The sequence below is a fragment of the Crocodylus siamensis genome, chromosome 2, assembly GCF_052110815.1.
Source record: "Crocodylus siamensis isolate JL-2025a chromosome 2, ASM5211081v1, whole genome shotgun sequence".
Taxonomy (NCBI): Eukaryota; Metazoa; Chordata; order Crocodylia; family Crocodylidae; genus Crocodylus; species Crocodylus siamensis.
In genome coordinates, this window is record NC_143396.1 from 57,469,279 (window position 1) to 57,496,866 (window position 27,588).

A 27,588-nucleotide genomic window follows, 5' to 3' on the forward strand; every position below is an offset into this window, starting at 1 on the left:
CTTGGGCGTGGGGAGGGGAGGGGCGACCACCACAGGTGCCAGCTTGAGGGGGAGAGTAGTAACTACATGTTGTGGCCTTTGTTCTGGACCTGAATTTTGGCTTGGCCTAATTATTATACATGCAAAATAGAAAACCACCACAGCACAGCTCATTCTCCCAGGTTCTGCACCAATTACAATTTATGAAAAAGTAGCATACATATAATGTTACACATTTGATACAACAAGTTTATCACACTTTCATGGACATACCCTCCCACCAGATTTTAAAAACCCAGATTTTTTTCCTGGCTGTAGTGAAATTTCCAACTGCTAAGTGCAGATTTTGGAGTAAATGTAGAGAAGAGAGAAGTAGAGTTGGATAAGTTCAGAAAAGGTATTATTATTTGTAATACAGTAGTAGCATGCTAATGCCTCAAATGAGGATCATGGCCCTACTGCACTAGAAAACAAAACCAAGAAGGGACTTGTGATATATTCTGAGTTCTGTAGCTGACCTCCTACGTAGCCCCAGAAGAGTCGCTTCATTTCACATAACCACATTATTTGTAATGGATACAAAGACTTGGCTATTACGACCGTAGTTTTGAAATCATAGCTTAAAAAATGATTGGGCTTCCACTTGGATGTAATACACTAAATATGAAATTAGTTAATAAATAAAGTAAGATAGCATGAAAGATGAGAGCAAAACAGAGAACAACACAGAGGAAAGGAAGGGCAATCTGAAGGAAACTGAAAGGAAACGCAATGAAAACTCTGGAAAAAGATACACCACAGGATCTGAAAAGAAAACAAGGCATGAAGCCAAAGAGAGAGAAAGAAGGAAAACACATGAACATAAGCACTATTATCAGGACTCGCTGAATAGTATTTAAAATTATTATTTAATAATATTTCAATTATTTGTCAAATGATTTATTTAATTAATAATGCTGTGATGCATCTAATTCCATAGGTAGAAACCTGAGAAATTAACTGTCTATATCACACATCTCTTAAGTTTGCATTTTAGCTTTAAAATATTCAATTAAAATTTGGTTTTATGGTATAATTATGTATATTTTAGCTCCAATGTAAGTTGATTTTTCATATTAGGCATGTAAGGCTAATGGCAAGTCTTGTGTGTTTAAAAGTTGTCTACCCCATGCTCTGTTGAAAAAACAAACAAACCGTAAGATTTACAGAATGATTGAGATGAAAGGTCCTCAAGTTTTTGGGACCTCAGCCAAAGACCACTAAAATCAATAGGATTTTGAAGAGGCTCCAGAAGAAGAGCACTCAGAGCCACTCTCAGACTCCATGTCTCAGGCATGCTCACTGGTGCACATTTGGGGCTGCACAAAAGCAGCTACATTGCCTAATTTCTGGGATTTGGTGCCCACAAAGCAGAGCAAGTGGGTAGGGCTTGCATGCCAGCAGCATTCCCAGGCTCAGCCTGAAGCTAGTGCAAACATGCCCTTGTTCAACTGAAGTTGAAAGAACTATTGACAATCCATACAGTAAGCACATGCCTAAATCTTTGCAAGAGCCAGGATCTATATGCAAGCCCCTCAAAATTAAGAGTAAAATGGTACTCTGCTCAGCAAATGGCATACTTAGAATTATCAGCTGGAGAAGCTCAGTAAAATATGACCAACTTTTACTTACTTAATTAGGATTTTTTCGGTATAATGAGGTATATTTTAAGGTTGCCATAATTATTTTAGTCTTAAATTTGTGAGCAGAAAGACAAATTAAAAACAAATAGAACCAGAGGGTTTAGAATTGGAGCTAGTACAAGTGCTGAGGTAAGGAAGACAAGGTTTTCTATAATCCTTACTTGAAGTTCCAAACTTCTCTAGCTTATTGAAAAAATCTTAACAGGGAATAAAAAGAAGATCAGTTAAGCATTTTCTTAAATTTTTACCCATTTTATTAATGCATTCTTCATTTAAGATTCTTATTATATATATCGCTATCCTGTTGGTTTTCATCTTCTAAAACCTATTAGAAGATACTGGAAATGTATCACCGGAAATACTGAAACTATTATTTAATTAATTGTATTTACCCTGAACCAACCCCATTATTACTTTAAAAGAACTAATATCTGCAGATCCTTATTGCAACATCCAGAGGTTTCCTAGCACGCAATTCATTTTTAAGTTAGCAAAACAATTCAATAACCTCTTTCTTCCTGTTCTAGCACAGTTATTCAAGGACAAAGTACTCAGCCTCACTTGGCAATCACTTAAATGGGGTTTCCAGGTATTCCATAATCGTCCAATTTTACAATACATTCTTTAACCCTTTCTATTTCATTTACAAAGCAAGGGTGCCCTTTCCCTTACTGGCTGTGGCTCTCTCTGATACTAGTGATACTCCACAACTCCACCAGCAAGTGGTAACAAAAAACACACAATTACTGTCACTTGAAATCTCAACCATCTCTCCTCAAAGCTTGAAACAAGACTTGAGAATGGTCTGGAACTAAGGCATCTTGTGGAGCAGTTTCTTTGTTTACCTTTCCATCACCCAGTTGGCCATCTTATCTCTAGTTCTCACATACTTGCAGAACCTGATTTCTCAGAAGCACCCAGCACCCATAGCTCCAGCTGAAATTAAAGGATAATGTAGATGTGCAAAACTTCTGAAATGAAGATGCTGGCATTCCCAACAATGGGGTAAAAGTAAAGATACAAACTAAAAAATGATCTTAAAATACTTCTACTGAGAGTTGGACATAACCAACTTTTTAAAGTCTATTATATATTTAATGAAATTCTGTTTTCCTTTTTAAAAGTGTCACTGGTGTGTGCTTGGTTTTTATACAAACATTTCATGGGTGCCACATAAGTGGGGCACACCGAAATAAGTTAGAGCTTACTTATGATGGTGGCACTGAACCTGCAATGAGATCTATACAAGAAAACTTTTGTACTGTGAGAAAAGCATTACTGAGAAACTAGGGCCTGCGTTCTGAGCAAACCTGTATCAATCTTATCCACAAATGAAAATCAATTGGAACTGGCATATTTGATGTAAATGCACCATGGTTCTGTTCCATCATGTTTTATTATCTACATAATAAGTTGTTTACAAAGTTTTGGCTAACTTTTCACTTGCACTTATTTTCTTAGTGAGGGTTTCAGATAACCCCTTTTTATGCATCCTTGAAAAAAACAAAATATGAGAAAGATTTCTGCTTCCCAAAGGGACACAAAAACAGACTTGACCATTTTTTAAATGTTTGTCTTTTTAACCACAATTATTGAAAGAAAAAAAATCTCAAAACTAAAGGGAAGTGCCACAAAGTAACATTACCAGGACCTAGACTAAAATGGTGCTCTTACCCTAAGGAAAGTTTATGGCTATCCTGATGTTACTCAGCTTTGCACTAACAGAGAAAACAAGAAGTCTGTCCCTTAGTGTTTCTGGACCCAATGGTATCAGCTACATATTTTGCATAGCTAATATTTGCTCCTATGTACAACATTTGATTTTTTTAAAATAATTTTTACATTGCACCTGAAAACACGCAGAGGCAGATGGTACCCATACCTGCATATAAATTTGGTCTAATTTTATCATATAAAATGATCACTTCTATCCAACCCTAATTCCACTTATGTGCAATCTTCAGGGCAATACACCATGGGTTTTTTTACTTTATAAAAACCCATTACACTATTAGTGATCTCTACGTATTAAATCAATAGATTCCCTCAGGTAGTTGATAGCTTGAAGAAGTTTGTCCACAGGTAATCCCTAGAGCCCCCTTTTCTCCCTGCTACCCAAATCATAAATAAAAAAACCCCAAAAACCAAAGGACCAGGAGAGGAGCAGATGGAAATCACAATGCTTGGGAAAACATAGTGCACATAGACTGGATATGTCTAAACAGATTACAGACAGGCCACTGTCACTTACTCATCTACTTGTTTTCACATTGGCATAATACAGACAAACACTTCTTCAAATAAAAAAAATGGCTTTACTTTTGCATTATAAATCACACTATAATGTAGGACAAAACCACATACCTAATAATAGTCTGTGGGATAAGGGAAAGTTCTGGTACTTATTTTAAGCTGGTCTGTGCAGGTTTGACATATGATCCTTTTCTAATTTTTGATGAAGTCAACAATGTGAAGACATTAAACTAAATAAATAAGACAACTATAAACTATTTTAAGCTTGTGTATGGAAAGGAAACCACAGTTTAACCCACATAATTAAAAGCCAGTTTCATTTAAGGTAGTGAGAGACCATCTCTTAAAACTCTGACTTGTATTAAATATTGGTAGTGTCAGCATGTCACTGTGATGTATAAATGTATGAATTGTACTAAAATATAGGTAATGTAGGTAAGGCGAGATAAATCAGTAAAATGGTCTCAGGTTTATGTAAATGATGAGCTAGATACAAGACAAGAGTTAACCCTGAACTGAATTTCTAGTCATAGATGCCTTATTTTATAGTTCAAACACAATACATGAGGAAGGGCATCCTGTGCTCTAACACCTGTCTAACATCTATCTCAGCTATACAGCTGGTCCAATAAAAGATATCACCAACAAAATCTCTGCCCCCTTGTTTCACAATTAGTCTTTTAGACAATATATGTTGGCATCTGAACTTTCTAGGTTTTTAAAAAAGTTAAAACAGGTCTTAACACAATACTAACCCTGTGCTTCCTTTCTTGACACATTAACCCTCTTATACCCTCAAGACACTTTATTGTCTCCTAGTGTCTCTTTTCACATATATAAAACTCTTCAGCATAATTTCTAACATCATAACTCTTGTCCTTTCTATATCTCCCATAATCTCCCAATTTCTTTCTTTATTGCTTTCACCAACTCGTGACTTTTCACATTTCTACATCTAAAACAACATCTTGCTTCCTACCTGCCAGGCATCCACACTTCTTCAAACCCCTTGTGGCGGCGAGGCACCACCACAGGCTCCCAAAGGGGAGACGGTAATCCCCACGGGCCCCAAAGCCCAGAAATAGAATCCCGGCAGGGGTGACTTACCCCCTGCCAGGCAGCCAGAGCAGGAGCCGGGACCACAGCTGCAGCCACACAAGCCGGCGTTATGCTGGCTGTTTAATCAGCTATTTCCTGTGCGGGGAACAGCTGGACCAATCGCGGCGGCTGTACCAGCCGCCACAGGAGAGTTGAAAAGCCCTGCTGAAACCAGGTGAGAGCTGGGGAGAGAGAGTGCTGGTGGGCAGCTCATTAGACACACTGAGGCTACACAGGGGAAACTTCTGAGCCCCCTGGCAAGAGGCAGAGCAGGGGAAGTCCTCCAGCTTCCCACTGAAGACAAGCTGCAGGAAGCACTGAAGCTCCCTGTAGGGAGCAAGGCAGAGGATGCATTTAAGGCCCCTGGAGGAGGCTGGGGCCAAGGAGGCAGCTCTACAGCCCTCTCCTCCTCCAGGGAGTATTCTTAAAAAAAAGAGAGAGAGAGAAAAAAAGGAAAAGGGAAATCAAGGAACTTAGAGAAGGTGGGCTGTGCTTCAAGGTCAGTGGGAAAAGAGTCATCTGCATCCACATCAATGTGGGACCACACCCGAGGCAAGCTGCTGGCAACCCCACCGGACCGAAATCCCCTCTCTACAAATATTCATCCGGTTGGTGAGTGGATAGGGTGTAGGGGAGGCGGAGCCCCGTGGAACATCGCACCAAACAAAATCATGAGTACTGCCATTTGTCGGGAGGCCCTCCCAGAAAGCTCTCCACTGAACCCCCTCTCTTAATAGTTTATTATCAAAGTCATGGCAGGAGCAGGCGCAAGCGAGTTGAAGGGCAGGGCTATGCACACGACATGCTGTGCAACACGTAAGGCCCCAGACATCACACCCCTCCACTCCTTTGGCCTTGCTTTTCATTATTTTCTCCTTCTACATTCTCTGCTCCTCCCTCTCTCATTCTCTGCTTACAAATGTCAACTTGCATGATTCACTCATGATGACTCATTTATTCATTTTAATACATGTCCTTTTTTCTTCGCATTCTATATTAGTCAAAGGTAGATTGCAAGCTCTTCAAGACAGGAACCATGTCTTTTGAATCTCTGAAGCACCATGCAACATTAAGCAACATATAAATGTTTAATAGACATTCTGCTTCTGAGGTGGGAGACAGAAAAAAGAAAAAGACACCACTTTAAAAGACCATGCTTATTATAGAAAAAAATACTACATTCAATTGTTTTTTAAAAAAAAAAATCTCCCTGGCCCCAACAGCAATAAGCATGAAATTTTCAGGCTAAAAGAACATGTAAGCAAAATTACTGGAAAACATGCTGGTTATGTGTACTGCTTGTTATGTTATCCTAGTTTCAGGCTCAACCATGATACTGCTATATGTAGCTCAGTTATACATATGCAAAAAAGGTTTGCTTTGGATAGCCAAAAAACAAGCTTTATCAAACTGAATCATTCTATGAAAACTGACAGCATAGGAAGGGGGGGGAAAAATCTTTTTTTTTCCTTTCATCTGGCAGGTCTTGATAATTCGACTGTAATTCATGTAGCTACTTGCTCTGCGGCTGATGCAGAAAGAGGAAAATCTTGTTTCTTTTAGAGTAGTAGTTGTTACAATGGAAACCTATTTAAAAAAAAACAGAACGTAAAGCCACAATACAATTTTGTAGACTCACAATATTTTAAAATAGAATTTCCAAAGTCTGGTTTGAAGTTAATGGATTTGATTTCAGCACATCATTTAACTTAAATATGTCATTGTTTACGGATGGCTTAAAAATATATTGGCAAATGATGAGCATGGAATATCTGGAAAATTAATGAGAGGTAATAAAAGAGCAATATTTGCTGGAGTGTATTCCTTGAAACTGCCTGACACTATTTTTGCCAGCTAAACAGAAACTTGGACTAGCATCCTCCATTACAATTTAAAATTATCTAGTAGCTGACCGCAGTAAGATAAATTTCAGCGCGAGATTTATACAAGACAGAAGATATGGGTAACACCAACACAAGCAAGAAAGAAGAAGAAAGGAGAATCCCAATATCTTTCATGACTAGGGAACTATATTCCATAAAAAAATCCAGGCTCCCCCTCCCTCATCTTATAGTACACAGGGAGCCATGTATATTTTATAGCACATGGCATGCACTACAACAACCAGAGTCTGGAAGCACCAGGCTTCCAGGAGCCTATACTACAGCATCTTTTTAGGAGTCATCTTTTAACACTTTAACATCTGCCATCTGACTAGCAAAAAACCCCTCAAAAAGCTACATGCCCTGTAGCCATTAATGTCTGATAAACTGTCAGGGATCTCTATGAGTCCTTAATATAACAGTGACTACTTAATGCCACTGTTACTGTTGAAAGTCATGTGTCAAATTTAAATTATAAATCGATGTTGTCAACTTTGAATCTATCCCAAAGCACTGGAAAAAGGATGCAGGTTAGAAAGACAGAATATACAAATCAGAACATAGAGATTTAATGTGTTTCAGGTAGATGTCATATGTTAGCCTAGCCTCTGAGTTAGAGAAACAACCATCGTGTCTGGTAATAAAAGGACGTTGCGTAGTTCAACAGTAACGTCACATACAACTTCATCATTAAAAGACTCACTTTCTACCCCTACAGCTCTTGATGAGGAAAGATTTTCAACTGTCTTCAGAATTAAGAGACGCTAGAAAGTTTTGGTGAAATACATTTTCTGATTTCTCTGATCTCTCAAATTTTCTTGCTTATTTATCAAGGGCCCCTGAAGCCCCTTTCCCCATAGCATAATATCATTTCTCAAGAAAAGTTTTTGTACAGACTTTCCACAATAATTACGTAGATCACGAGTTAATCCAAGCAATTGGGATTCATATGCAGACATCCTTCTCTCGCATTATGATTCAAAGTAATTATATTCAGGACTTTGATTTTAAGAACCCAATAAATAAATACAGAATCATAACAGGTTGAACAATCTTTTCTGAGCTAGAAAAATAAGATGCTTATTAACACAAGGAAATATCCTGTTTACACAAACAACTATCCTTTGTGAAACGAATTATGAGGAAACATTTTTGCTCCTCACATTTAATTTCAACTAGAAATGCATGTGTCCCTATACTTTTGGACAATCCTGGATCCCTGCTTAACCACCTCAAGCCAAAACATTATTAGCCATTATATAAACTACTTTACCAATATGCCTAGATAGGCTGAACGTACAATATTAAATCTAGTACTAATAATATAGCTAAAGCACCTTGACATAAAGTTCATATTAACATATAAGATAATACTTTTGTAATCAGGACACTTAAAGTAATCTATTCATCATCCTTTCTTGCAGCTCATAAAGATTAGTCTCAGCTAAAAAGAAATGTTTTAAGCTATAATACCCCAAACCGGACTGCAAGAAAGGAAACGGGCAGATGCCCAAGGAGTTTGCTGGAAGAGGACAAAAAAAAAGGTGTGCGTGTGGGGAGGGGAAACAAGTATGGAATAATTTAACCCTTGCACAAATAAGAAAGATGGAGGATGTGTGCAGGCAGATAAATAAATTAGTAAAAAATGCGTTTTTCCCCAAAAGCGGGAAAAACTGGAATGAATAGATAATTAAGCGTGAAAATTATTTTAGGCAAACTGACTGGTATCCAAAAGCAGCAAATCGCCCCAACAAAAACTGTCTAGTCTTCCTTCTTCAAATGGACATAAGCCCCTTATTTCTGTAATACTCTAGTCACCCACTATAGGCATATGTGACACTCAACTCCCATAGTAGCTTACAGTGGTATTGGCAATAGTAACACTTTTTAAACTAGATAAAAAGAACAGCTTTCAGCTTGCAAACAACAGCTCCCAAATATATCACAAGATAAGTCACTTGATTGCAGCTGGTCCATCTTACAAACTGCTGAGCCAATTCATGCACCAAAGCAACAAATATTCCCTATGAAATGATCAGGCAGGCAAAAGTCATAGCTGTGACTGAAAGCTATGTACATTTTCAGATATTTTTAAAGAGATGGCAAATACAAATAAAAATACCACTATACAGAGATCTTACAGATGTCCATGCATCTTTCTGCAAGACAAATATTTAATATTTCTACATGAAATAAGAAATTAATGTTAGGAATGTGGAAAAAATGTAAAAGTTGAGAGTAATTTTTATGTGACTATAGTTGACCTCAAGTTTCTATACTTCCAATTTTGGGAATGCCACCATTATAAATAATAGAACACAAGATAATAGACATTAGGGCTGTTGGTTGTAGCCATGTTGGTCTAAGGACATAGGCAGAGAAGGTTCTTTCGGTGAATGTGCTATCTTTTATTAGACCAACTAAATAGTTGGAAAAAATGTTCTTTGCAAGCTTTCAGGTTTGTACCTGATAATAGGCATTACTTTCATTCACTGAATTGGGGGTTATAAACTTGACTCACTCATTAAAACTTAGTTTCTTTCACTTTTACATATCATTGGCAATTTTACTCTGTAGTTAACTGAAACCACAGAAAACTTGCCTTTTAAGTCATGGCTTTACTGTTTTCATTATTGGTAATACTGTCTTTATTTGACCCATTACAGCTATTCAGAAACTTTCATAAAATATACATTAGTGCCATTTAATCAACTGTTATATTGCAGTGCTGCTGCTATTTACCTTGTTCAAGTAAACTTATTTACTGTTGCTGTTTTGACAAACTCCACCAGCTTTAGAATGACCAATACTTTGCATTACTCCAAGCACTTTCCGTGTTCACAAACTGCAGGCCCAACTTCACCATACCTACTACTATTCTAACACTTCACTTCTGCATTGGTCAACACTGTTCATCTTATCCCCACTCTTCTCCATCACTTTTGTATTAAAAACATGGACAAAACAATTTACTAAAAATATTAAGAACAAACACTAGGAAAATATTAGTGGTAAGAGCAACCACAGTCATAAACTAAGCTAAACCTCTGAATCCTTGTTCCCACCCACTCTCTTCCCTGCTTTGGTACCTATCATTTTTTGTGTAAACTTCAATCAGGTCCAATCCTACAAATTCACACAAAGAGTTCTATACAAGCACAGAGTCTTTTTTTCAGCAATCCCTCACAGTTGAAAATGACTGTTTTATCTGTGTGTCCAAAAATGGCTGATGAGGCCTATCCAGGATCAACAGACTACTGTAGTTCAGACACATGATCCCATGTGGGGTGGGCAGTGCTAGATTCTTGATTTGGTCCACAACACTATTTCTGCTTCTCCCGCCTTTCCATCTTTTGTTGTCATGAAGCTGGCCTTGAGGATGTCCCTGAATCACTTTCTTTGCCCTCCTCTTGAGCAAACGCCTTGACTGAGCAAGGAGAATAAAACTTGCTTCAGGGATCTGGAGTCAGACATCCAGATAACATGGCCAGCCCAATGAAGCTGATGTCAGATGATCATTGCCTAAATACTTGTGGTGTTTGCTTGCAGGAGAAAGCTCATACCAGTGCATCTGTCTTCACACTGGATTTGAAGGATCTTCTGCTGTGCAAAGCTTTGGTCCCTGATTCAATTCAGCAGAAATTTGGCCTGATTCAATGGCTGAATTTCCAAATTCAAATCAAATCAGAGGACCCTTTAATCTCTCTGAATCGATTCAGAGGGTTCCAATTCAATTTGGCGAGATTCGGCGATTCGGACGTAGAGACAGCTTTAAATGTTTTTTCTACATACCTCTAGGTAGCAGGGGCTCATGAGTGTGGCAATGCTGGGTCACATGGAGTGTCCCACAGAAGTACAGGGGGCTCCCCAGTGCATTCATCAGCAGACCCAGAAGTGGACCAGAAGCATGCCCGGTCCACTTCCGGGTCTGCTACGGAGCTGGGGGGTCCCCCTGAGCTCTCCCCCCACCCCAGCTCAGTGACTGGTGCCTCCTGGGTCTGGTGGGGGCACTCGGGGTCCCCCTACGGCCAATGGCTAAGCTGTGGAGCTGTGGGAGGGCCCCCCAACAGACCAGGAAGTGGACCGGAAGTACTTCTGGTACACTTCCAGGTTCACCACTGAGCACATGAAGGGCCCCCCTGCACTCCTGTGGGATGGTCCATGCACCCCAGCATTGCAGTGATCACAAGCCATGCCTGCTACTTCAAGGTATGTAGAAATAGCTTTTAAAGCTGTGTCTATGTCTGAATCACTGATTCTCTGAATAAGCATCGAGTTATCAGATTCAGATTTGGCCAAATCGAATCAGGGACAGTGATCTGAATCAATTAATCGAATCACTGTCCCTGATTCAGGCCAAATCCAAATCAAATAGTAGTGCGCTTCACACACCCCTAGCATTTATGGTATTTTTCCAACAACTTTAGATGTTTCCTAACCTGTACGCTGTCCATGTCTCAGCTCTGTACAGTAAGGTGTGGATCATGACTACTTGATAAACCATGAGCTTGGTTTCGGATCTGAAGTCATGATCTTCAAACACCCATTTCTTGAGGTGTTCAAAGGCTGCACTTGCACATTTGAGGTGATGTTGGATTTCTTTGTCAATGTCACCCTTCTGTGAGAGATGGCTTCTGAGGTACAGGCAATACTCATCATACTCATTTCACTGTGGATCTGGATTACTGGAGCAGGGGACTGCTCATTAGAAGCCTGATGCTGGAGGACCTTCATCTTCTGAATACTAATGTTAATTCTCATGCAGAGAATCCTATTCAGGCACTGTACTCACACTGAAGGCAACAGGACTATTTCAATAATAAAACTACTTGAGAAAGCATGTGTGCTAAATCAGTTTTTTTATAACATATGCTTTCTTGGATGGTGACTAAAGGCTAATTTAGTTTTTTCCCAAATTGTGGCTGGTATACCCATGTGGGGTATACTTGTCCTTGTTGAACCTCCTGAGATTCCATCTGTTCCAATTGTCCAATTTATCTAGGTCACTCTGAATCCCAGCCCTATCCTCCAGTGTATCTACTACCCTGCCAGCCTGGTGTCATCTGCAAAGTTGCTGAGGGTGCACTCATATGAGGATATGCAGCAAACGTCTAGAGGATACACAAGAGGAAAAAATGAGAAAGGGAAAATATAAATGGAGGAAAAAGAAGAAATGATGCACAAGTACAATATCTCTGAGGTTGCTGGAAAAATTACAGTGCTGTTATAGAGTTCTTTTTATTATTCATAACATTGTCTCACAGGAATAGAATCATAGAAAGTTAGGGTTGGAAGGGACCTCAAAACAGGACCATCCCCAATTCAATCATCCCAGTCAAACCTTAGTCTAGCCTGTTCTTGAAAACCTCCAACGATGGAGCTTCCACCACCTCTCTGGATAACCTGTTCCAGTGTTTTACTATGCTCCTAATGAAAAAATTCTTACTAATATTTAACCTAAGCTTCCCTTACTGCTACTTGAGACCATTGCTCCTTGTTCTGTCATCTGCCACCACTGAGAACAGTCTAGTTCCATCCTCTTTCAAACCCCCCTTCAGGTAGTTGAAGGTTGCTATTAAATTCCCTCTCAGTCTCCTCTTCTCTAAACTAAATGAGCCCAGTTCACTCAGCCTCTCATAAGTCATGTTCCTTGCCCCCCGCCTCACCATTTTTGTCATCCTCTCCTGAATGCTATCCAATTTTCCCACATCCTTTCTGTAGCAGGGGGTCCAAAACTGAACACAATACTCCAGACGTGACCTCATCAGTGCTGAAGAGAGGGGAATAATCACTTCTCTTGACTTGCTGACAACACACCTACCAATGCAGCCCAGTATGCCATTAGCCTTCTTGGTAACAAGGGCACACTGCTGGCTCATATTCAGCTTATTATCCACTGTAACCCTTGGGTCCTTTCCTGCAGAGCTCCTGCCCAGCAAGTCAGCCCCCAGCCTGTACCAGTGCATGGGATTGCTCTGTCCTAAGTGCATGACTTTGCACTTGTCCTTGTTGAACCTCCTGAGATTCCTTCTGGTCCAATCCTCCAATTCACCTAGGTCACTCTGAATCGTAGCCCTACCCTCCAGTGTATCTACTACTCCCCCCGCCCCAGTCTGGTGTCATCTGCAAACTTGCTGAGGGTGTGTTCTATGCCATCTTCCAGGTCATTGATGAAGATATTGAACAAAATGTCTGTGAATACATAGTTATATATCAAACTTAAGAATGGACAAAACTAAAGAAAGTTTTAAAACCACGGAGTTCTGAATTGAGAGACTAAACTCCCTATTTAATGAAAAAGAGGTACACCAACATGGGGTTCACAATACCAGGGAGCCATTTAAAGTAGGCAATCAGAAATCCTTAAGCAAGGAATGCATCTCCTATCCCACCAAGGCTTAGGCACCATAACAAAGAGCAGAGATATCCAACTTTTAAGTACACACACAAGTACCTCATCCTTCGCTCTCAACTCCCTGACTGCAGGTGCCCCTGCAGTACCATGGGTGTTTCAGCTGCAAACTCCCCCAACCCCTCAGACTGTCCCAATTACAAGAAGTGGAAGACAAGAGAGGGAGGGGAAACCAGGAAAATCTAGCAGCTGCCACAGCCAGAGCTACAGGGAAAGGTGCAATCAGGTAGGAACTTGGGAACCACATACTAACTCCTCACAGTATGCACGTGGTCCATGCGCCACCAGTCAGACAGCTCTGTCACAAAGCACTAAGAGTGATTTCATAACTCTCTAGTGTTAGGGAGAGGGAAGTTCTAGGTTCCAGTTTCAATATACAGGCTCCAAAGACTGCTTATATACTTTGCATTAAAACAACCAGGGGATAAAATACAGCAACAGTGGTCAAGGCAGGGCCCCTCCTTATTGTTAAACAGTTCAACAATTTTTGCACCCTCACTTGCTCATCCAATGAATCTTTAATTCTTTTCTACACAATGGAACTTCTTCAAAAGAACCAATAAACTACTGTATAAGAAGGAGAGGCATCACTACAACTTCTTCCTGAGATCCTATTTTTTAATAAACGCAACAGCCACTGCACTAATTTGTACAGAGCCTGTAAGCATTCATTAGCTGTGTTGTGAGCACATCCAACTGTACCAGACAACTGTACCAGACAGAGCCCCTGAAAAAGACAAGTGGAAAATGGAAATCTGACATGACTGCATGTGTAGAGGGGAAGCTTTAGTTGCTTAGAAAACTTTACTGATGAAAACTTAGGTCCCTGTGGGAACAGAAACCTCATAACAGAGTTATGAGGATTACAGTCCCTGATTTGGACACCTAAATTCTGCCTCAGTCCTACTCTGTTACAAACTTTTTTTTTTGCAAAAATATGTATTTTATATATAACTGCACCTCTAACAACCTGTCTTGTGACCACTATGGTTCACTTGATAGTCCAAAAACACACTTTTATAGTTACATCATTCTTAGTCCTATTATAAAGATCACACTGTGCACCCACGCTCCCACATGCTCATGCATTCATCACTGTCCCCTTCAAATCATGGCAATTACACAAAGGACTACCATGATATTGGTCCAAAGCCAAAAAACTCATGATTTACAACGTAGTTCATTAGGCTGGGCACCAGCAGAGTCAACATCATTTCAAGCCATGGTGACCCTACAGCTCAGCATTGCTCATTATGTGTGTGTTTAACTCCAGATACCCCTCACAAAGGAGCCACATACTAATTAGTCTCTCACTCATAACTCTCACCATGAATGTGGTGTTCGTGTCATAAGTCCTGGGATCCTCCAAAAATGTATATGCAGATAAGGCACAGGGCAGCTTTGTCTAGATTCAGCTCGTGGAGGGCAGGGGCATACTAACCATATCAACAGGCTGAGAGAGGGGACGACAGAGGGGTTCTGGGTGAACTGTCTGAGGCCCCATCTGATGAGATCTGCCAGACCTTTAAGGCTCCAATACACATGCCCAGAGCCTGCTCCGACATACTAGAAATCCAGTGTGTCGAAGCAGACTCAATTAATCGAGTCTGCTGGAGAACAGAAATTGATGCACTCTGGCAGCCTTCCATGTCACATGTATCAGCATCGCTGCATGTCTGCATGGTGAAAAAATGGTGGCAGCACACTTTGAAATAAATCACATTCGATGAGCTTTAGTTCAAAGCAACCCACTGCCAGTTCTTCAGTGCAGGGACGTGCAGGGACACTGATACATGTGACATGCAGGCACTTTTAATTAGCGCAGTTCACTATTTAAAGCACCTGGCACTGCATCCCACAGCATGTGTAAAAATACTCTTAAGGTTGATGAAGAAACAGGAATCACTGGAAAAAGGAAAGAAAGCCTCAGCTCAGCTGTGGGGGTAAAGAGGAAATAGAAATGTATGTAATGTAGTGGATCACCATGATCTGAAAAAGTCAGCACTGAGGGGGAACTGTGCTCAACAGACACTTGCATACATCTTATTCAGATAGGCTGCACTAAGCTATCCTTGTGGTAGGCTCCCATGAGCATGTTTGCCCAATATGGGCCAAGTATTTTATAGTCATGCTCAGTGTTGACTGCACTTGATTAGCTTCATAGTTGATTTCTATTACTGAGCACATGCTACTTTTGGCAGCAGTTTCATGATGAACAATGTATTTAACGAGGTTTCTTTGTATGCAAATAAGACAAAGGGCTTTTTCCTTCATGTTAATTGGGAGGGGGAACCTCATCCTGTATTCAAGTAAATATGGTAATACACATAAAAAGTATTGCAATCACAGTTAAATACTCAAAGATAAGATATATCATAGAATTAAGCTTGCCTGTACATCACAAATGAATTCTAGAGCAGAGGCACAGAGTCCAATGCAATTCTCCAGGGCAGAATTCAACTGCTTTGATCACAAAACATCCTCTCTCTTCCTGAAATCCAAGGTTTTTCCCACCACACACTTTCAAATCCTGCACCAAATGAATTGGATAACATTCTCCTTCACTACAAAATCCTGATCCAGCCCAGAATATGGTATAACATGTGCACTGAATGAGGTTCTCTGCCCTCTGGTCTAGGGTTCAGCCCTTTAGGTATTGTGTACACAATCCACTTTATTTAGACTAGCTGTGAAGGGATGCAGCATACTCAATCACTCTGCTGGGAATGGCACATGTGCAGTCCAGTCACATGTATAAGCTCTTAGGAGACGCTGTCTAAGCAGTGCGCTCAACACCTGAAACTGCAAGGGGCTCAAATATGCTCAGTGTGTGAAATCTTTGCAGATTTTAGCTTTATTAACTCTACTAAAAAAGTGAAACCTGCTATTTTTCAAAGGCTTGCAAGTGAACCAAATTTGGATGGATATTCACAAGGATAACCAATGTCACACTCCTAATACAAATGTAATGCTTCTGCTCAATTTCAAGTTCCTAAGGAACATGGATTGTTCCAAAGGAGCAATTTCTTAGTTTTGAAAAATGCTTTTTTGTCCTAGGCTTGATGTTAGAAATAGCTAAGCCATGTTGGCTGTAAAAAAAAAAATAAAGATCAATCTGAGTCAGACATCCAACATGGAAAATTTCAACCCAGACAGCTAAAGTTTGGCAAAGTTAAGAACAAATGAAAACAGAGACTTATACCAGGAAATGCTGGGCAACCTTAGTAATTTCTGGTGCTTCCCACCCCACCTACACTATGGCAGTTTTTAAAGCCTAAAGTCTTCCAAATACCTGAGGTTTCAGAGAGATACACGGCTCTAATACAAAAAGGGGTTACATTTCCAATAAAGTCTTTTTAATCTCTATTACAGAAAAATCAAGTTATGAGAAACAGGCAACAGTTATTTAAAAATAGAAGCATATTCCAAATTCCAAGGAAAATAACCTGTTTAAATATCATTCTACAATCACAAGCAAATGTAATCAGACCAAGTTGGTGTTTTGAATGTTTATTAAAACACCTTTGTTGAGTAATTTGTCAGAGTTACCATATCCTGCCTACTAGCATGTATACTGAAGCTGCTAAATTTAAACAACAGAAAAAAATGAATCAATATTTATTTTTCATATCTAAATGAATACAAACAAGCAGTGAAACTATAGATATCAAAGTGATCTGAAACCTAAAGTGTGTAACTGCATTTATCACCAAATTACTCTCACTTACTATGGTGATAACATAACAAAAAAATAAATAAACTTTGCCTAGCCAACGGGAATATGAATCACCACCAAACGAGGCAAATATAAAGCCTCACAAGCAAAACTCTTTATCTGACATCACTAAAAACCACCTTATACCTTTGTGCTTCGAAATATTTTAAAATTCAAACTAAAACATAAGAAAGCTGTATGTCACTGAAATACAGATGCAGTTCTGTATTAGGGAGAATTTAATGATTTAGCCATTCACTTTCCCTGAATCAAAGGGTCCCATTTGGAATCAAATTCAAAATGTTAAGCTAAGCTGGAGCACTAACCACATATTCTTCTTTACTCCAACACTTCTAATGTCTGACCCTGATGTTACTAAACCAATGATCTAAATTTGCTTCTGCCCCTCGCTACTGAATGCTGTAATATGGCATTTGAAAGAGAATGCCTGCATTTTCAAGCCAAAGCAGAATTCTATCCTGACTGCAACCTATGCAGATTTGCTCTTGATCAGCCAGATACAAGGGCACCTATGACAACTGGCACAACACAGTCATGCTTCTCTCAAAGCTGTACAAGGAACAGAAGAGCCCCATGGTCAACACTCCAGTGGCAACATATTTGCATATTAAGAATACTTAGATTTCTCAAGGCAGACTTTGCTGAAGTGTATTCATTATTTTAATTGCTTCTTAAAACCCTTTTGAAAAAAAATCTGTGCTTTATGAATATATACATGAAGGATATGGGCTTACACATCACTCACTCTTTACCTAGAAAAAAAGAATTCAAAAGGTAAGGTTATACAATGCAAGGTACTAACCCTGCAACTAGAAATTCAGAAAAAACATTTCTCATCTGGCAATGTCAATTCATCAAGGCCAAAACTATTCACATGAAAAGACCTGTCTCCACTTAAAAAATTCTGACAATTTCAAAGCATTTTTTCTAAAATGTCCCATTTTGACTGAATGTCCCTGAACTGAATCTGGCCTCTTTTTTTCCCCCCCTCTCTTTTTGCAAAAAATTGAAGTGGATTTTTTTGTCTCATTTCAGAGCAGGAAGAAAATTCAAATTCTCAGAAATGTTAACAGGATGAGCACTGTTTCCCACACGCAGTGGGTCTCTGCACAGAACCCCACAGACCTTAAGGAAGCAGTGCCAGAGGCAAAACATCAACCTAGAGCAAAGTTTGAAATGATAACCAACCTCCCATAGTCTTTATTTACATTTTAGAGCTGTAAATTTTCAATCAGCCACCAGAGGGAGATTAAGCAGTCCTAAGAATATAATTTACAATGAGGAAAATATAAACAAACTATGCATAATGGAAGAACTTAACACGGGGACTTATTCTTCTTGGCACACGTGGGTAAGGCAGCAGAAAGGAGCAGTGAATGAGGCTCAGCTGCAGGAAGATTCATTCCGGCTATTAGAAGTAAGTGCTTGTTGTTCATGCCAATCTAAAACAAGGCAAAGCAGTTCCCCCTCCCCAGGAAACACCGCATCACCATGCCCACCAGCGCATCTCAGTCTGAAAAGTTAAAGAACCCAACAAAGATGCTCTGAAGTCACCTTTCAACCTTCTGAAGCAGTCTCTAGATGAGGCTAAAAACCCTCCAACAGACGCAAAAATACAAGAAGAGTGCTTTGAAGTGAAGCGCGGCATACATGCCTCGCTTTGCCGACTGGCGTATCCCGTCACGCGAGGAGTGTGCGCGGCTACCCAGCAAAGGGTCCGGGTCCTGCCACCCCGCCATAGCCCGTTCGAACCCCAGGGGCCCGTCACACACAAGCTGCACAGAGTCCTCGCCCGGGCGGACCGCCGGCAGGACCTGACCCCCAAGCCCTATACCCCAGGCGGCGGGAGCGGGAAGCAGCGCAGGTGGCCCCGGGCGACTCCGCCCCGCAGGACGAAGCTGCGGCCGCCGGCAGCTAGACGCGCTTCACCTCAGCCGCTGCCGCCCCGGCCCAGCGCCTCGGTTCGAGCGGCCCCGGCCCAAGATAGCGGCCGCACCCGGCCACAAACAGCGGGACGAGGCGCGCGGGCCGGCCGGGCAGCAGGGACACGAGCCGTGGGGTCGCGGGGCCTAGCGGGTCGCCCGGGGAAGCCCTTCGGCCCCGGGGACAGGCGCGGTGCTCCCCACCCGCCGCCCCCGCTCCCGCCGCTGGGCTGTTAAACTTTAATGGCTCCTCAGCGCGGGCCGGGACCAAAGGAGCCGCCACGCGGGGCGGCCCCGCCGCACACCCGCCCCCCGCAGAGCAGCGGCTTGCCGCGCCGCGCCGCGCCGACCCACCAGCAGCCGGAGCCTCCTCTCGCAGCAGCAGCAGCCGGGCCTGCCAGTCCCTCAGCCGCCCGCAGAGCGCATGCGCCGCCCAAGCTGCCGGCAAACAGCGGCCGCCGCCACAGAAGCCTCGCGCCACCGCGCGTGCGCCCGCGCGCACTGCAAGCGGCCGCGGCCGGGCCCGCGCGCCCTGGCCGCCACCAGTGCGCAGGCGCAACCGACCGCCGCGCACAGCGGCCGCCTGCCCCGTGATTCCCTGTCTCGAGGGGCGCAGCCGCGCAGGCGCAGCCAGGGCTTCCCTCCCGGCGAGCCCCGCACGCAGGCGCAGTGGAGCGCCGCGGAGCCCTGACCTCGGATTACCCCGGTGGAGGCGCGAGAGGCTCTGAGAGGGGAAAATGGCGTCGGCCGCTCCCTGCCTCGGTTGGGCGGTTCTGGCGCAGTTGGTCGTGGGGCTGCGCTGGGGCTTCGCGCTGCCCCAGACCGGGCCTGGATGCTGGCGGGGCAGTCCCGCGGCCGCGTCCCGCCCCGCCCGGGGACTCTCCCGGCAGGCGGGAGGGTTCGCCCGCGGCTTCTTCCTCGGGAGCGGCCGGGACGGCGGCAGCCCCCGGGTACCCCCTCGCTCTGCACGGGGCGGCTGCGGACATCGGCCCCCTCCCCCCGGGCTCCGGGGCGTCGTGCGGACGTGGTTGGCTCGGGCCAGCAGGAGGGAGCCCGGCGGGGCTATGGCAGCCCAGGGGACGTGGGCCGGGAAAGGAGGCAGTCGGTTGCCCCACTTCACCAGAGTCCGTAGCAGGATTGGGGCTTGATTAGGGTCTAGATCTACTTTCACCCATGAAACCATTCACTGCAGGAGGGAATGGTTCCCCAGCCTCCCAGATACCCTCTTAATTTTCAAATACCATAGGTTTAAATGTGTCACATTTTAAATGTAAATGGGATTTGCTCCTGATGTTTAAAAAAAAAAGAAAAAGGATTGGACAGGTCTGGATATAAGGAAAAACTTCATGGTTTGTGTAACCAGCCTCTGGAACAGACCCCCAGTGGTGGTGCAAGCACCTACCCTGGAGAACTTCAAAAGGAGACTGGATAGCCACTTTGCTGAGGTTATTTGACCCTGACCATCTTTCCTGCCCAGAGCAGGGGGGCTGGACCTGATGATCTCCTGCTGTCCCTTCCAGCCCTAAACTTCTGTGAATCTGGAAGTTGCTGCTTAAATACCTGGAAATGTGGCCTGTGGAAGCATGAAACTAGCCTTTTGTGGCAGTAGCTTGGGAGAGAACATTTTTATTTTGCTAATTTGTTTCAGTGCTTAGCTCATTCAAAGTTGGAAAAAAAAACACGAGTAGGAAAAAAACCCAGGAAAACCAATTCCGATTATAGAGCAGTAGGGCTGGAAGGGCCTTCTAGAGGTCACCTAGTCCAGCCCTGCCTGAGGCAGGATCATCTCTATCCAAACCACCCCATACAAATCATAATCTAAACGCTACATAAGACTATACTATTTGTCCTGACACAACACAGACTTAACCCCTTAACCTGCCACAGCTAAAGCAGGAAAACCATAGCAGCCAGTGTTGTTTCCAGGAAACACTTTTCAATATATGTTCAAAAGATTCTGCTTCAAGGGCCAGGCCCCTACTACAGCAAAAAGCAAGCCTCCCCAACAAGTCCACACCAGTCTGACCATGGGGAAGCATTCCCCCCTGACCTCATATATGACCATCAGTCTGACCCTGAGGGAAGGGGCAAGACCCTCTACCCAGGAACCTCTGGCTTGGCTCCCAGCAGGAGCATTGGCCTGAGTCAAGGTCCCCAGCCTGGGCTGTAGCCAGCACCTGGTGCCTCTGGGAAGGCTTAAAAATTCCCTGACACGTAGCAAAAAGTGTGGAGGGGAGGGCATGGCAAGGGCAACCAGCAAAGCCCAGAAGCATAAGAAATATCCCTAAAATTATGTTTTTGTGCATTTTATGTTGACTTCCAGGCTGCATCTAGATACAGCTTAATGACAAGTGGTTGGGGGGCTGGGGGGAATTCAGTCATCACTAGTAAATAGAAACGCATCAATCACTATTTCTGAGCATTAAAAATGTAAAAAGTAGGACTTTGACTAAAAGGATGTTGAGCTAATATTAATAGACACAGTGTCTCTTCCTAATTAGACAAAGGAAGAATGAAGTTTTACCAGTAATATAGAAAACTACTAAAGTACAAACCAAAATAGAAAATGATTTTAATCAAGATTTCTTGCTGATTTAAAATTTATATTTTAAATCAAATCTTCCCTTTTTTCTTTATCAGCCAGGCCTTAGAGCTTTTTGTGCTGCAATTACAAATATAAGAAAAATACAAAAGACAACTTTGTCAGTTTAATAAACCAGTATGAGTTTGAAGAACTTTTGTTTGATGGTTTGGGGTTTTTGTGATGGAAAACAGATCCATTGCAAAAAAATATGTTGTTCTAGTACAAAAAGGATATCACTATGACTGGTAGATAGATATAAGTGGGGGATTTTCTATGCTCAGATTGAGAGATTGTACCCTTTACTTTGCTGAGTACTGTCGGAGCTGAGAGCCCCGGTGCCACGGTGGCCCGAGTATGGATCGAACAGGTGGGATTAGCGGCGAGGAGTCAGAGCGGTCAGACAAGCGTGTGGTTACAAAAGGTAATGCTTTTTATTGTAGTTGTCTTACTTATGCCACTAATGGTATTGTAGTGTAGGTCAATCTTAGGCTTGGTTACAACAGTATGATAATGTTACAACGAAGAATGAGAACAATGAACGGTCGATGACAAGAATGATGAAGAGATGTGAACGAGGCCGAGTCAGTAACAGTGGCGGAGGTGATGAACGAAGTAACCGGAATGAAGAACGTGAATGAGTAGCTGAGGCGTGAAATGAAGCCGGAATGTGGTCGAGGAACGAGTAAATCGGTAACGAGTGGTAGAGAGGCGTGACAAGTGAGTAATCGAAGACCGGAATCAATAATCAATAACGAGTGATCGAGATGAGGTGAACGTTAGGTACACCGAGATATGACAGCCATGGAGAGGCCAGCGGGCCCTGGGCCTAAGTGAACCAGGGTTCTAAGCGGCTCCTAAGGCGGTCTCCGCTGCGGCAGTCTCCGCTCAGGTTTTGTCTGGTCTCTCCCTTGTCCTGGGGGGATGAACCAAGCCCCAGTGTCATGGTGGGCGGCCAGGTGGTGGCAGTTGGACACGGACAGGTGGGATTCGCGGCGATGGAGTCTGAGTGGCACGGAAGCGTGTGGTTTCAAAAACAAACTGGGTTTATTCCACTTATGCTTTTGAAGGCGTAGGTAAAGTTGCTCTTCAGTTACAGTTGGCACAGCAATAACAAGTTAACAAGTGAACAAACGACAACAAAGGGGTCTGTTGGACCACGGGGTTCCAGAGTGAGCCCTTGCTTTCTACCCCGTGAGGGATAGGGGCGGCTGCCCGCTCCTTAAGTCCCAGGGCTGGTCAACAGCTCATGTAAGGATAAACAAATAAACAAATGAAACTGTAACGCGTCGAGATGAAGAACGGAGTCATGACGCCAATCCAACAGGACAACGAGCGGATCGGAGACAATGCCGAGGTCGAAAGCCAGATAGGCGATGAAATCGTGATCAGATGTACGTCAGGTTGCGCAGAGTCATGGTTGAGATGGAAAGCCAAAACAGTCCGAAAGCCAGAAAAACAATACAGCACGAATGAGGTAAGATCAGAAATAGAAACGCAGCGAGAGCCCACGCTGGAGGAGACCGATAGGCCACAGAGCCTAACTGAGTGACAGTCCCTGGAGACCAGCCTCAGTCCTCAGTTGAATGGGTCTCCCCCCTAAGGAGGGGCTCACTAATCTTTTATATGAATTTGGTGGCCAATCAAAACACTCTCTCTATGGAATTTTCTGGTCTGATTACCTCATGCTTTAGCTGTCACTGAGCATGTGTCTGCGGGGAAAGTAGGTCAGCAATGACTGACAGGCCCTCAGGTCACCCAGGGGGCACGTGCTGGGTGAGCCTTGGAATTTTCCGTTCACAGAGTTAAATGCGCATGTCAGTTCCTGCTCTTCTGTGTTGTCAGCATACACTTAAGATTTTTCTGTGACATCCCTCTGGGCGGAAACTTACTAGCCTTAAGTATGATCTGAGTGGCCAATCATGCAGCGTTTCCCATGGAAGCTTCTAGTCAAGTTGCATCATGCTGCAACAAGACTGGGCATGTGCAAAGTGCCAATTTAGATTACCTCGCTGTAAAGGTCACGCAGGGGGTATGCTTTATAGCCCTCTGGGGGTTTTCCATTCACTTGCCCGCGTATGTCTGTGCTTAACCCTGTGCTAGCCAGCACCTCATTCAAATTTTGTTCTGACATGCCCCCTTGCTTGTAACACAGGTGTTAACATTTAACATTCGTCTTCATCTCTTAGATCAATGTGAATAGGTATACTTGTATATACAGCAACAGATAAACTTTGTAACTTTTGTTTTAAAAACTGGAAAACACAACACTATAGTAATTACTATGACTAAAACAAATAAGAAAGACAATAAAGGGGTCAACAAATTCAGTAACCAGGATGAGGCATCCCATCCTAACCAATTAAATATCCGGGATAACCAACCCTTCCCAATGCCAGAAACGGTATTAACATCTTTCACAATTCTTCGGATTTCTATCACCTGGTCTTTTAGGGGAAGAGAAACATTGGGGATAGCCAGACAGCACATATCTCGTGATAAGTTCAGGTATTGGCAAAGACCTCCATGCTGGATGAGTAGGGTATCCAAGGCTAAATGGTTTTGCATCGTCACCTGGGAGGTTGCTTGCCGTTGTCTATCCACAATTCAAACCTGGTCGCGGTACGGTTTGCCAATAGCTCGACCTGCTCGGATAGCTCGGCAAGGGCTATCCGGGCTTTAGCTATCGCATAGCCCCAAAGGAAAAATCCTTCGAAGCCCCAGCTAAGGCCTTGTGTGGTCTGCTCCCCATGTGTGAGTGAGCTCCATACCGGAGTGGTGGAGTGAGTATGGCAATGTAAAGCCAAACTCGGTGTGCTGTCAAGGCCTGTAACGGCAGGCAAAACGCAACGGAACTTAGAAAACATTGTATCCCGGAGAGTGTGGCAGGCAGGGCAGTGTATAGTCGCCCATCTGAACACGCCCAAACGAGGCCAAATGGTGCTGGAGTGATTAACTCAAAGCATACACCGGGGAATGGAAAAGCATTCCTCACTCGTTCAGGCGGACCGGATTGCCTGATGCGGGGTGTAACACCATGACAGGCAGCACTCAATAATGCCGCTCGTAATACGGGATAGTAAAACGCAAACCAAGAGTCGTTCCCTAGTGGACCTGGTCGGGTTAAGTCGATGGCCAGAGAATCATTCCATGTGACTAAAGGAATTGGCCTGATTAGTGGGGTCGGAGTGACTATAGGTATGGTCTTTCTACTATGGGGTGTGAGGGAGAGGTGCTAAGGCAGGCTGATCGATTTTGGGTCCCAAGTGAATGACCTGTTGGGCCGAAATCAATTGTCGCCTTGGGGATGTATCCCCCAGGGAATGGCCGAGCAAGTGTAGGGAGGTAGGTGGAAAGATCTCTATGGGAGAAATTACAGGGCCAGGAAAAATCAATAATGGTAGAACCCCCTCCTGTGGAGACACTGATGGAGGTTCTCGGACCCTTAAAGACTTGGTTGAACCAGTCTGACACATTAAATGGTGAAAGAAAAGGGGTGAGGACCGGGTCCTCAACAGACAGAGGAATCTTTAGGCATGCTGTTAAACCATCTCCCTTCTCTCCATGGCCCGTGGCATTAGCCCAGAGTGACAGCAGGTGTAAAACCGTGTTGGTGGAATGATCGGGCTCAGTAACCTGTTTGGTGGATTGCAAGGGTAAAACAACCATAATATATATACAATACAAAGTTATAGTCACTTGATTCTCAGTCAACATCATTGTAGTCTTTTCTTGGGCCTGCTGTAGTCCCTGTTTGGGGTTGATCAGTGTCTCTCGTCGCTTTGGGTGGGACGCGATAAAGGCGTAGGTGCAGGGCTGAAAAACAAAATAATAACAGGACAGAACGGACACTGCGCTATAACTATTTACATGTCTACTCTAAGTGCCTATTGAGCAGTAGTTACGATGGATCATCTAGCCAACCAGTTGTGATGGACTAGGATGCTCTGTCCACTATCTTCTAAAGTTGCTAAATACGTGTTTGGATAGTGCTCAGCAGTTTGGATCACTCCATCACTTTTGGATGGCGATTTTTTGGACTGGGCAAAGTGACCCAGACAAGTTCTGCCAGTTGGAATTTTGGTCTCCATGGTGTTGTGGCTTTTACGTCTCTTTCAACCCAGAGTTCCTTTCCCGAATTAAGGGCCGTCAGGATTTCGTGATTCAACTTCGTCCAGTTTTTGTAACTTCCATTTCCCTTCAAACGGAGGGCTTCTTTATACAATATGACTGCCCTTTCCACGACTCCGTTTGACTGTGGATGATATGGAAGATGGTGATGCCAATCGATGTTATGTAGCCTCGCAAATTTATCCACAGCTATAGATGTAAAGGGTGGTCCACCATCAGATTTGATCATGTTTGGAACTTGCCATACAGCGATTATGCTTAATAAAGCATCTATTATGGCGGCAGCGTGAGTCTTTCTCAAGGGTATCAGGGTGAGTTGGCGAGTGCCGAGGTTGACGACAATTAACCCCTTGTTTGGTGGTGCTGCCCTGGGTAAGGGTCCCAACAGGTCTACTTGCCAGGTTTCCCAGGACTAAAAGTTTTCGGGTCCAGTGCACCTCGGAGACTGCTTGTGAGATGACATCTCTCTTTCACACAAGCTTCGCAGGCTTGCGTTACTCTTTTCCAATCCGCACGAGATTCGTGCCTTGGTTTGTCTATTGATTCTTGGCGCCATCGTAAGTAACTGGCTCAGGGGCCCGGGTGGCTCCAATTCTCATGAAGCCAAGAGAAATAGGGGTCGACACACACTCCAGAATTGATGCCTTCAGCGGTAAGAATGCAGTCAGTGCGATGTGGGTCTTCCAGAAATTTGTCAATGGTCTCATGGACCGAATCTGTTGAAGAGATGTGGGATCTAGTGTGCTTAATAAGAGGTAGTACGGTAAAGGTGGACAACATCCCCCATATTCGTTCCCAGATGTTTACGTGCTCTGTGGGTGAGGCGGTACCTGTTGCTACGTTATAAATGAACTGGGAATCCACTGCTAAGACCGGAACAGGGAGGGTTCTGTCATGGTTCAAAAGGCAATGTTGGATCATACTTTCAAATCCGAGGAGTTCATTTTTCTATGTGAAAGCACATCCTGCCCACGTCTGTATATCATGACAAGGCCTGCAATAGCATCCAAAGCCTCCCCCATTTCCAGTCGTTCCGTCCGACACCATCCAGGCAGGGGTCGTGGTTCCGTACAGGATGGGATTTACTGATGTGATCTCTACCAGGGCAAGGTTCTCATGCTGCCAGCCATGCCAATGATACAGATGATTCAGAACTAGCGTACTCCATGTTGCAGGCTCTCCCTGAAAATTGGGATCCGGTCGGTCGTACATCAGTTGTGGTAATAAAGTCGCACCTATAGCCCGGAGTTTTCCCTTTCCGATCGCCAGTGGTTCGGCTAGTTGTGCTGCCAAGAGGACTTTTCCCACTGGACCGTACCGATGTTGAGCGGCTTGGATCGTACGATGAGCGATGTAGATTAGATTTTCGTCGGAATTTTTAGCTGTAGCAAACAGGTGTTCGTCAGTGTAACAACTAAAATGGTTACCGTTGTCGACAAGTCAGTACCATGTAACGGTGTATCCCTCACAGCAGTCAGGAGTTAATGTAGTGCCTGGGTATCCTTTGATGTCCATGGGACCTTCTGGTGAGTTTTATCTCGAATTTGCTTCTGGACTCGGGCAAGTACCTGGCAAGTGCTTCGCTGTGATATAATAGTAGAGCCAGTTTAAACATCCGAGAAGGGACTGAAACTCAGCTTTGGTTGATGGTGTTCGGTCCTTCCACATGGTGGTGTCAGGTTGGTCATGAGTCATTCCGTGGCAGATAGTCCTGGTGAAAGTCATTCCAAGGAATTTGAAACTATTAGATGGTTCAAGGCAAGATTTCTTCGTATTTACGATCCAACCGTCGTTGGAGAGGTGTTGTACCAGGTCTTCGGTTGCCTTTTTCACTGTTGTTTTTTCTCGACCCATAATGGCATAGATCCAGATTCTCACTTTTTTATTCTCTGGACTTTTCTCATAGAACTT

General features: G+C 43.4%; 1 protein-coding gene across 6 annotated transcripts in view; it reads right to left on the minus strand.

Moving 5' to 3' along the window:
• Positions 1–19,472, minus strand: part of CLOCK (clock circadian regulator) — a 105,326-nt gene extending 85,854 nt beyond the window's left edge. For 3 of the 6 annotated variants that reach the window (XM_090035948.1, XM_090035952.1, XM_090035947.1), the window contains exon 1: positions 19,320–19,471. The gene's annotated coding sequence lies outside the window, so the exon portion shown is untranslated. Of the gene's footprint in view, positions 1–19,319 lie in introns of all 6 variants that reach the window. The other 3 variants (XM_090035949.1, XM_090035951.1, XM_090035950.1) reach the window with 3 other exon arrangements.
• Between the last annotated feature and the right edge of the window lie 8,116 nt (positions 19,473–27,588).